This window comes from Sprattus sprattus (genome assembly GCF_963457725.1).
Source record: "Sprattus sprattus genome assembly, chromosome: 14".
Lineage (NCBI taxonomy): Eukaryota > Metazoa > Chordata > Actinopteri > Clupeiformes > Clupeidae > Sprattus > Sprattus sprattus.
The window spans coordinates 9,267,847-9,277,846 of NC_137912.1; positions in this window are offsets into that span (position 1 = coordinate 9,267,847).

Below are 10,000 nucleotides of genomic sequence, written 5' to 3' on the forward strand. Positions count from 1 at the left end.
TGACCAGGGAAACACCTTGTTCTGCCATTCCCTCACAGCGAGGCTTTATTGATCAGGTAATCTAGGCCTTATCTGCCGTGGTGGACCGCACAGATCAAGGCACCCACGTCTCCCCAGACCCTGATAAAGTGAACTTGTCAGGACACCAAAACAAATTAAGCAATTGCCGCGTGGAGATGAATGAATTGCCGCGAAACCGGGTCACCGTGGGATGTGGGCTTGCCCTCACCACACAGCAGGCCAGGGGGGTAATCGTCGTACGGCGACAAACCTGGATAAGTTAACTCAGAGTAAGTGGTAAACCTCCTAATAAAATAACCCCCATTGGTTTATTCTCCTAGCAAAACAACGTCAGAGGGCTCTTCTATTAGGAGGTTTACTCTGAGTTGACTCTGAGTCCAGGTTTGTCACTAAACCATGTACGACGAATACCCCCCAGGTGGTGTGATCCCCCAAAACGACAACAATTGAAGTCGGCCATGGTAAACGGATGGACTTTAAGAAAAATGTAACCCTGTGCTACTTAGGAACATGGGAAGAGGTGTGTGTGTGTGTGTGTGTGTGTGTGTGTGTGTGTGTGTGTGTGTGTGTGTGTGTGTGTGTGTGTGTGTGTGTGTGTGTGTGTGTGTGTGTGGTGCCATTTGACTGTGTGTGTTAGTCAAACACAAGAGTTACATCACAGCATATGTTCACGAAATGCTGGGACACATGCCACCGCCATGGCAACACGGACACAGGGAGAGGTCGTCTCCTCCAATGAATGAAAGCTCTCTCTCCTGTGGACTGCAGGTCCCAAGGGATATCTATTAGATCAGGATGGTGTCATGGAGTAACCAGGCAGAATCAATTGCCATTGGTTGCATCTGCCTCATAGCAATGCACGCTACAGGGAAGTGTATGATAACATTGGACTATCCCCTCACCACATAGAGTCTTTTATTTTGGTATCTGGGTGGCAGCTACCCTTCAAGCTGAGACATGCCGTTACTTGTCCATTTATTACCTAATGCTTTTAGTAGACCCAAGACTTTCTCAAGGTCAGAGTGAAAACGAGTTTTAACGGCCAGAGACTGGGGAAACAGGTGGTGCATTGTTTATCTATTTCTCTGTTGTCTCTACCCCCGACCTTTTAAGGAGACAACAATGTCTTATCAAATCAAAGGGTCTGAAAATGCTCATCCATACTGCATACTCTCAGAGAGTGGAATTAGCCATGGCAACTGCCTCTGAAGCTCGCTGACTCAGTAGGGTGCTTAGCTTAAAGAGCGCCCAGCAGTAAAGAGATGCACTGAGGCAAATTAACCTGGAACGCTGTTGATACGGAACTAAAGCACAAGGTAAAGAGACACCTGTAGCGGTTTTATGTTAGACACCAACCCACGTAATTTATTTTCCCTCACTTGCGTGACCTTGTGGTTTTATAGTGTGCCTTGATACAAATGCCTGTTTTCCCCAATCTCCAGTGTGTGGGAGTTTTCGTATTATGCATGTGTGTGCCTGCCTCCATGAATGATACCACCGAGCCCTGCGTCTGTCCAATGGTTTCTCTGCGTTGGTTGTTGTTTATAAAGGTGTTGGTGCTACAGTGATTAGCATCCTCCAAGCGGTCGACCCCAGTTTGTTTCCAGGCCAGGGAAGCAAAACTACGTATGTCGGTTTGGATCAAAGCGTCTGCTAAATACCAGACCTTTAACTTTTAGAAAGACTGCTCTAGAGTCAGTTCTTTACGTGCACGTATAATATCAATAACTAGGAACAAATGCACAAAGGTGAACTCTGAACAAAAAGCGACAAAGACATCAACGGCACTGTTTTGACAGACGCTGTCTATCTTTGTCCAGTGTGAAGCCATTAACGTGTGACACGAAGCCAAGTGAGAGACGAGAGAAGGGAAGGGAAGGGAAGGGGGGGAGGGAGAGTTATTGGGGACATCCATCATCAAGAACCCCAGACGTGGCCTACTTTGCGGGCATGTCAGCGATCGGCGGCAAGCTCGCCTCCCTTCCGAGAGAGAAACATGCCACAAACGCCCGTGCAAGGTCAAAGTGTATCAGAGACTCTATTTTTATCAGAATTGTTCTCCATTATTTATTTTCTCAACAACTTGGTCCAGTGTTACTACCTCTCCAGTGTTACTACCTCTCCACTGTTCAATTAGTTCCAACACAGCCGCACTCTCTCTCCACAATGTAATTTACCTCCACTCTCAAGCTGCCATCACTTTATTAAGAAAGATCATTTGTCAGGTGTAATGAAATGTCCCCACGAATCACACAATATCAATACAAAATCAAGGGCTGAAAAGAAGCTGGGCTGATGGCTTGTCACACTATAGGCACTGGGCTTGTGTTGGTTCATATTAATGAGCATTTAACGAGGATGATGAAGCGCAATGCTACCCTTGGCAACAGCAGGGGGTATGATTTATTTGGAAGGCAACATCTGCCACGCCGCATCAGCCAAACAGGTTCCACCACTGCGGTTGCCACCACCACTTTTGATGTCTTTGAATCAAAGTTGTTTACAAGTCTCTGCCATTTTTTGGCATCGTTTTCAGGCTCATGCTAATTTCTAGATGTTTCCACACGTTGTACAAACAACTCCCAACATGCTTTCTTGCGCATGCTTGATCTGTGTTTCAGCAACCCACCAAATAGCTGCCTTGGACAAAAGCCCTTAAACTTCCATGGCCAAACCACAGTGATGAGAATCTCCACACCACATGTCGGTGTCTGTGGAAGTAAAGATACCACAGCGGGGAACAGCACCTATTTCAGGTATCGAGAGATCCCTTCGCGGTGTCACTTGGCAACCACTTGACTCGGGCATCTCCTTTCTGCTAATGCATTCCAGTCGGGAAGGCCGGCTCGGAATTGAACGAGCCAGGGGCCACAGCTGAGCAATCCCAGCAGCGCTCTCTCCACAGGCTTTACATAGCAACCGCTGATCTGGCCACCTGAGATATGAGGTAATCAGAGTCGGGGAGGGACGAGTGGGGCCAGTGGCTAATGCGCGGCTTTGTTTTTCTTTTCTTTTTTTTTTTGCCCGCGTTGCTAGCGACTACCAGCGAGGGCTAATGGCCGTGTTTGACATGATCGTAACGGGCAAGGCCACCGCAAACAAATGTGTGGCGTATCCCGAAGGTTGATCACATGCACAGGAGAGGGGAGAGATATTTTTCAGGGTGCTGTTGCGATAGTGATTGAGAGCCAGTGGATAAAAATATCAGAAGCAGTCAGCCTCATCTCCTCTCCTCTCCTCTCCTCTCCTCTCCTCTCCTCTCCTCTCATGCATGAATGGCAGACACAAAACATACATCGCATATCCTCCTTTCTTTCCCTACACACACACACGTTTATTTAAAGATGACACGTATCGCTCCTACTCGTTGCCCACACATCGACACAAGTAGCATGAGTACTGTATCACACAAGAGCATTTCAGAGCAAGGCTCTCTCTCTCTCTGAGCCAGCTGGCATTCACCGTCATTCCAGAGTCTGTGCTGCTGCTCCTCTCCTCCTCTCTCCTCTCCTCTACTCTCCTCCTGCTCGGAGCGACTCTTGCCAAAGATAAACCCATCACATCGGAATAATGGAGGGAGGAAGGAGATCCAGACCCGAGACAGAGTGCTTTATCTGATGGTGGACGCTGCAAGCGGATTAGCTTCCTCGGGATGAAAAGCGAATGCTCATCTCTCTCTCTTTCCCCTTTCCCTCTCTCCTCCTTCTTCTATCCGTCCTCCCACACACACCCACACACACACACACACACACACACACCCACACCCACCCTTGGTTGCCCGTCTATAAATCAGAAACGCGCACAGCGCTTACCTTCAGCTCAGCTTTTGCACAGCTCATTCACTAAAGCCTCAGCACAGCGATAACACCACCGCCGCCCTCCTCGTCGTCCTCACAGCACACACACACACACACACACACACACACACACCTAGTCCCCGACCTATTCACACACACTCGTGCAAAAGACCCCAGACACACCTTCCCACACTGGCACCAGATGACACAGAATTGGGCGCCAAATGAGAGGCGGATTTAAAACAACAGCGCCATGCCAGGGGGGGGCGGGCATATCAGGTGGCACTGACACCCCCCCCCTCCCCAACATTCCCACCTGCTCACTGTGTCAATCAGACGCCCTAATAAATAACAACAACCATAACAAACAAACAGCACCACCCACCCACAACTTTTGTAATGCAATAAGGAGAGCAAGTGAGTGTCTGCTTACCTGAAGACCCTCGTGCCTTTGCCTTGAGTTTGCGATTCCCCTGCACGGCTCGACAGCCCAGATCATCTGGAGGAGTGAGTGAGAGAGAGAGAGAGCGGGAGAGAGTCTTGAACAGGGAGAGGTGGAGTCGTGCTGAGGAGAACGAGAGAGAGAGCGAGAGAGAGATTGCATGAGGGAGAGAGAGAGCGAAGGAGGGGGGGGGCGGGGGGGGAAGTGACTGTTGATGCTGTTGCCTGGTGCTCCACGCCCTCTTACTCTCTCTGCTCAGCCTAGAGGGAGACGCAAGCGTGGCGATGTATGATCCCCCATTTAAAAGAGACAGTGGATGTGTCTAGCGCTGTGTGGGTGAGAGAGAGAGAGAGAGAGAGAGAGAGAGAGAGAGAGAGGGAGAGAGGGAAGGGGAGACTTGGAGGAGACGGAGGGGGGGCTGTGACGGAGATGGCGCGGGGGGGGGGGGGGGGGGTTATTCGTGAGGAGAGGAGAGACACTCTTGGTTGATCAGCAGAGCGTCATCAGGCGGCAGTTCCTCTGGAATCCCTCCATTGAGAGGGGGTCTGCATCACAGAGTCCTTGACTGTGATTGGCTGCGAGGGAAGCGGATCGTGGTGCCTGAGGGTGATGGAGGGACTGAGGGATGCTGGAGGTGGAGGTGGGGGTGGCGGGCGCTAGACTAAGATGAACCTCTTCACACAAATTAACCCCCCGCCTCCCCCTACACCCACACCCCCTTCTGACTTTAAACCCTATAGGGAGGAGGTCTGGCCAATGACAAGCAAGGACATTCAAAACATGCCCCTCAATGCATGTGAGCGGATGTATGTATGTGTATGTGTAAGAGAGAGAGAGAGAGAGAGAGAGAAAGAGAGAGAAAGGGAAAAGGAATGAGGGAGGGAAATAGTCAGTGAGTAGAGAGAGAGTCTACTGTGTGTGTGTGTGTGTGTGTGTGTGTGTGTGTGTGTGTGTGTGTGTGTGTGCTTGAGGGCATGGTAGGTATGGGAAAGGGCAAGGGCAGGTGTGTATGGCAGGTCCCTAGTGTGCCTTAATACACACTTAACACACACACACACACACACACACACAGACACACACACACACACAGAAATGAACATAGTGGGCCTTCACACACACAGTCAGTCATACACACAACCAGGTGCACAAAAAGATGTCCCAGCAGACCCAGGCGTGTAAAGGGGACATGATTTCCCAGGCGACTCCCCATCAATAGCTGTGCACTCCACACCCTGACAAGGGCAATCCGTAATTAAAGGGGAGTGATTCCGTGGCAGTGGTGACCTCTGATGTGAAAAAGAGAGGCAGTAATGTTTATAGACTTAACCATAGGCCCATCTCGTCTTCATTAGAGTCATGCCGAAGAATCCTGGAATGGCACCAAGAATGTTAATATTATTATTAGTCACCCTCGAAGACTCTTAAGCTTCACGTATGGGTTCATCTTAATCATGGCCTCAAAGGTTATGTTTAGCACTTCCAAATGCACTGCAGTCATTTATAATGAACGAACAGAACAAATTCCCGCGAAAAAAAACGCAAATTGTACCAACACTAAATGCTTAGATAAATGGGGCGACAGTGGTACAGGAGGTAGAGAAGTCGTTTAGTAATCAGAAGGTTGCTGGTTTGATTCCCTGTCGAAGCGTCCTTGAGCAAGACACTTAAGACCCCTAATTGCTCCTATTGTGCAGTGTGCCATCAGTGCAAAATGTTATACATTGTAATATAAGTCACTTTTGATAAAAGTGTCTGCGAAATTTAAATGAAATGTAAATGGAGGCAAACATATGAATTGTCCAATCTGAATATTCTCTTCATGTGAAAGCAACTCTTTTCTATTCATCACTGTCTATTTTAGCTGTAGTTTAGTGTGTAGTTTTAGTTTAGTTTGCAATCAAAAAAACATAAATTCACCGTTTTCAGTCCCTTAAATGATTGAGCAGCCAATGGCAATGCATAAATAAGCCTGATTCCTATTAAAACACTCATCTAAAACAGTGCAACAGTCATATGAACCAACGTGCTCTGGCTCTGCATGATTTAGGCCCGCACACCAGTCAGGTAATCATAATGCGCTTCACTGGGTCTCTCGGTTGTGTTGAGCTAATGAGGAGCAGGTAGAAGCCCATAGAGACTCGGTCAGGCGGGAACCTTGTCTTGTGCAGCTGAATGTATATATTAACATATACAGTATACCTGCGTATGTACATATACAGTACCAGTCAAAAGTTTGGACACAACGCTATACACGGTAAGGGGTGGGTCTTAAATGAGATGCCAATGCATGAAGCCTTGTTGCCGTCCATTTTCAACATACTTCTCGGCCACAGTTCGAAAGTCATCTCTCACTGTATCACGTCACATCACTGAAGTGACATCTACCTCCACAAGACTAGCAGGCACCCAGGAGCTTACAAAGTAACATTCTTAGAAAGTCACTCAAAAACACTAAGTATTCTTCAACATCCATTGTCCCCTTAGCCCTCTCCTGATAAGGACCATGATGCAAATGTATTATCATTGAGAAATATAAGTAAAATAATCATATTTATCTTATAATAATTTAAGATAAATATAAAAAGATAAAAGAATCTGCTCAAAAGCAGCATTCAGCAATCACACAAAAAATGATGTCATAACATGTCGCCATCACACAATTATGGTCATATGAGTCTATCCATCAGACCAGGGATTTGCACTCATTCTATTTTTACAGTAATGCCTCTTCAAGGTCAAAATGAGGGGGAGGGGGGGTAATCTTCAAGCTGCCAGGACTTGTCACATTACACAGAGATGTCTCCAGAGTGTTCAAGCAAGCGCGCGCATGTGTGTGTAAAGGCACACTCGGGGCATGCCATACACACCTGCCCTTACCCTTTCCTTAACATACCACACCCACACCCACACACACACACACACACACACACACACACACACCCACACCCACACCCACACCCACACCCACACACACAGACAAGACACTCTCTGTGTGTGTGTAAAAAAAATTGTTGGAACGAAATGATAACGTCACCTAGGCATTTCAGTTTGTTGTGAGAAATGTTTTTCCATCAACCTCAAATTCCATCAACACGCAAAACCAAATGACCAAGAAGAAATGACCACATAGTAAAAAGATTGCTGATACATGCCAAAAATTCCTTTTGAAAAGGTCAGATTTGTTGCCAGTGAAACAATAAAAAAAAGTCACTTACACACAATTGGGTGGACTCAGTAATGTCCCCCACATTGATTTGTCACGCTCTGATTTATTAAGGCTTAGCCTTGACATCTGAAACCATCAAACAAAACCAGTACAGAATGTCTAAATAGAAAGAAGCACACACAACCTTGGCAGAGACACCCTTTCTGTGAGAATCAATAAGACAGAGAGTCCGTATGTATAATTGATGCACTTTCAGTGTAATTGAATCCATGGAAGAGTGTTCCCGGAAAACCTTGATAAGAAAAGTTTCCGCAGCTTCATTTTAAACAGCATGCAGTTTGTGACTGACTTAGGCTCCACCCATTATGTTTGAATCATCAGCATCGTTCTGGCCTGTGTGCTATCGAAATATCCACAGCGCTGTCCAATCAGGAAGAGGCGCAGCAGAAGCAGCAGTTTATGACACCTTCTCTGTGTAATTTGTGATGACACTTTGATCAAATTCCCTACTTGTGGAGCCAAAAAGGCCAGTTGCCTGGAATATTATTGCAGTCCTCATGTGTGTGTGTGTGTGTGTGTGTGTGTGTGTGTGTGGGTGTATCTGTGTGTGTTTGTGTGTGTGTGTGTGTGTGTGTGTAAATGTCTGACCTTGACAGTGACATCCCACGGGAAATAAGCCTCTGACAATCCAAATATGGGCACAACTTCCCCCTGCGGGGAGTTGCCTGAAGCCTTTAAAGACAGCCTCCTAAATCAGCGGTGTGGAAAAGCATACAGTCCCTCAGTCTTACATATTGCTTTAGAAAAGGCACCAGAGAGGCTGGGAATACTGCCTCCATGCAGAGAACCCTACCCCTGACCTTATGGCAAATGCCACCTGTATAATCTTATGCACACAGTACATGGCAGTGCACACAGCATCTATGCGATGGGGTCACCTCTCCCATTGGCCTTCACATTTAAAAGGTCATTCTCTACACCCTGGAGCCCCTGATGGGGAGAGTTCTGGCACTAGGTGAGGGTGAAAGAAGACAGAGCAGTCATCCATGGAGACTAAAGGAGGAGGGGTGGTGGGGGGGGGGATGCTGCTTCCTCTTGCGACCATACGGCATCCCAGCAGCCTCTGCCTGCCCGCCATCCAGCGGGGGCCTCGGCGCAGCGTGCTGCCCAGCAGCAGGGGGGACCAGCTGCACCCTCCCCAGTGCCCTTCACAAAATAGCCCCGGCCCCAGCGGCCGCCTGGCCCACGCCCAGGCCACCCTCCGCACTCTCACTCGCGTGTGTGTGTGTGTGTGTGTGTGTGTGTGTGTGTGTGTGTGTGTGTGTGTGTGTGTGTGTGTGTGTGTGTGTGTGTGTGTGTGTGCGTGTGTGATTCATCAAACACAGTGCCCCTGGCCACCCTCCGCACTCGCACTCGCGGTGCAGTACAGCCCCGCTGCTTCCTCCAGGCTCTGAGGCTCAGTCATGCAAGGCTGCAGAATGTGCAGTACATAGGCAGTGTACAGGATTTGAGCTGCAGGATATGAGTACAAGAACAGTGTACAAGATATGGAGACAGATAAACAGACAGATAGATGAATAAATAAGTGGATGGATTGATTGATAGATAGATAGATAGATAGATATATAGATAGAGACAGATGGATGGATCGATAGACAGACAGATAGATGCAAAGAGAGAGTGAGAGAGAGAGAGTGCAAGAGAGATATGGAGAGAGCCACAAAGCCTAAAGAAACGGTAGAAAGAGACACAGGGCAAAACTCAGTGACACTTCTGATGACCCCTGTCACCGAACGCTGTCACACAGGCGTGCCGGCTACTGAGTGGCGCCACTAGGAAATCAAAGTGACAATATTAATCACGCTGAGGAAAAAAATAATTACCGACTAACGAAAACGAAAAATTAATCCCCTCCGCCATCTGCGGGACTAGATTACGGCGCAGTCAGCTGGCTAATGAAAGCACGCGGGCCTGCTTTCTAGTGTACGCTAATCAACACCCAATCATGCCGGAGACATCTGAGGCCATTTTGGGTGCCACGCTATAAACACACACCATTTTGCCGTAAATCTGCTTGTTCAAAATTATGTGAGTGTGTGTGAGTGTGAGGAACGCTGTGGCCTTATGGCGGGGAGCAGATTGTGACCATTAGAAATATTAAATAATAAAAGAAATAAAGGATAATAAAAACAAATGCAATTACCAGTCTGAGACAAAAATTCAGATCGGTCCCTTACGGGCAATGTGCAGTGCACTGCAAAACTACGGTGTGACATAAGGCCCACAAAGCCCCACCAGCTGATAAAGTTGAGAAATATCTCAATAGGATCTACAATACCAAATCTACAGGATCAACAGATCTACACTGTAGATTCTACAGGACCAAAGGTATATATAATCACGTAGAACAGCTTCATCATGAATAAGGAAAGAAATCTTTAACATAGACATATTTTATATATATTTTACACATATATGTGTTACATTTATATTGTACTGCATCCATAGGTCCTCAAGTTATACTGGGTGGGGCTATGGATCACACTCTGGGGGAGTATGTGTGTAAATGTGCGT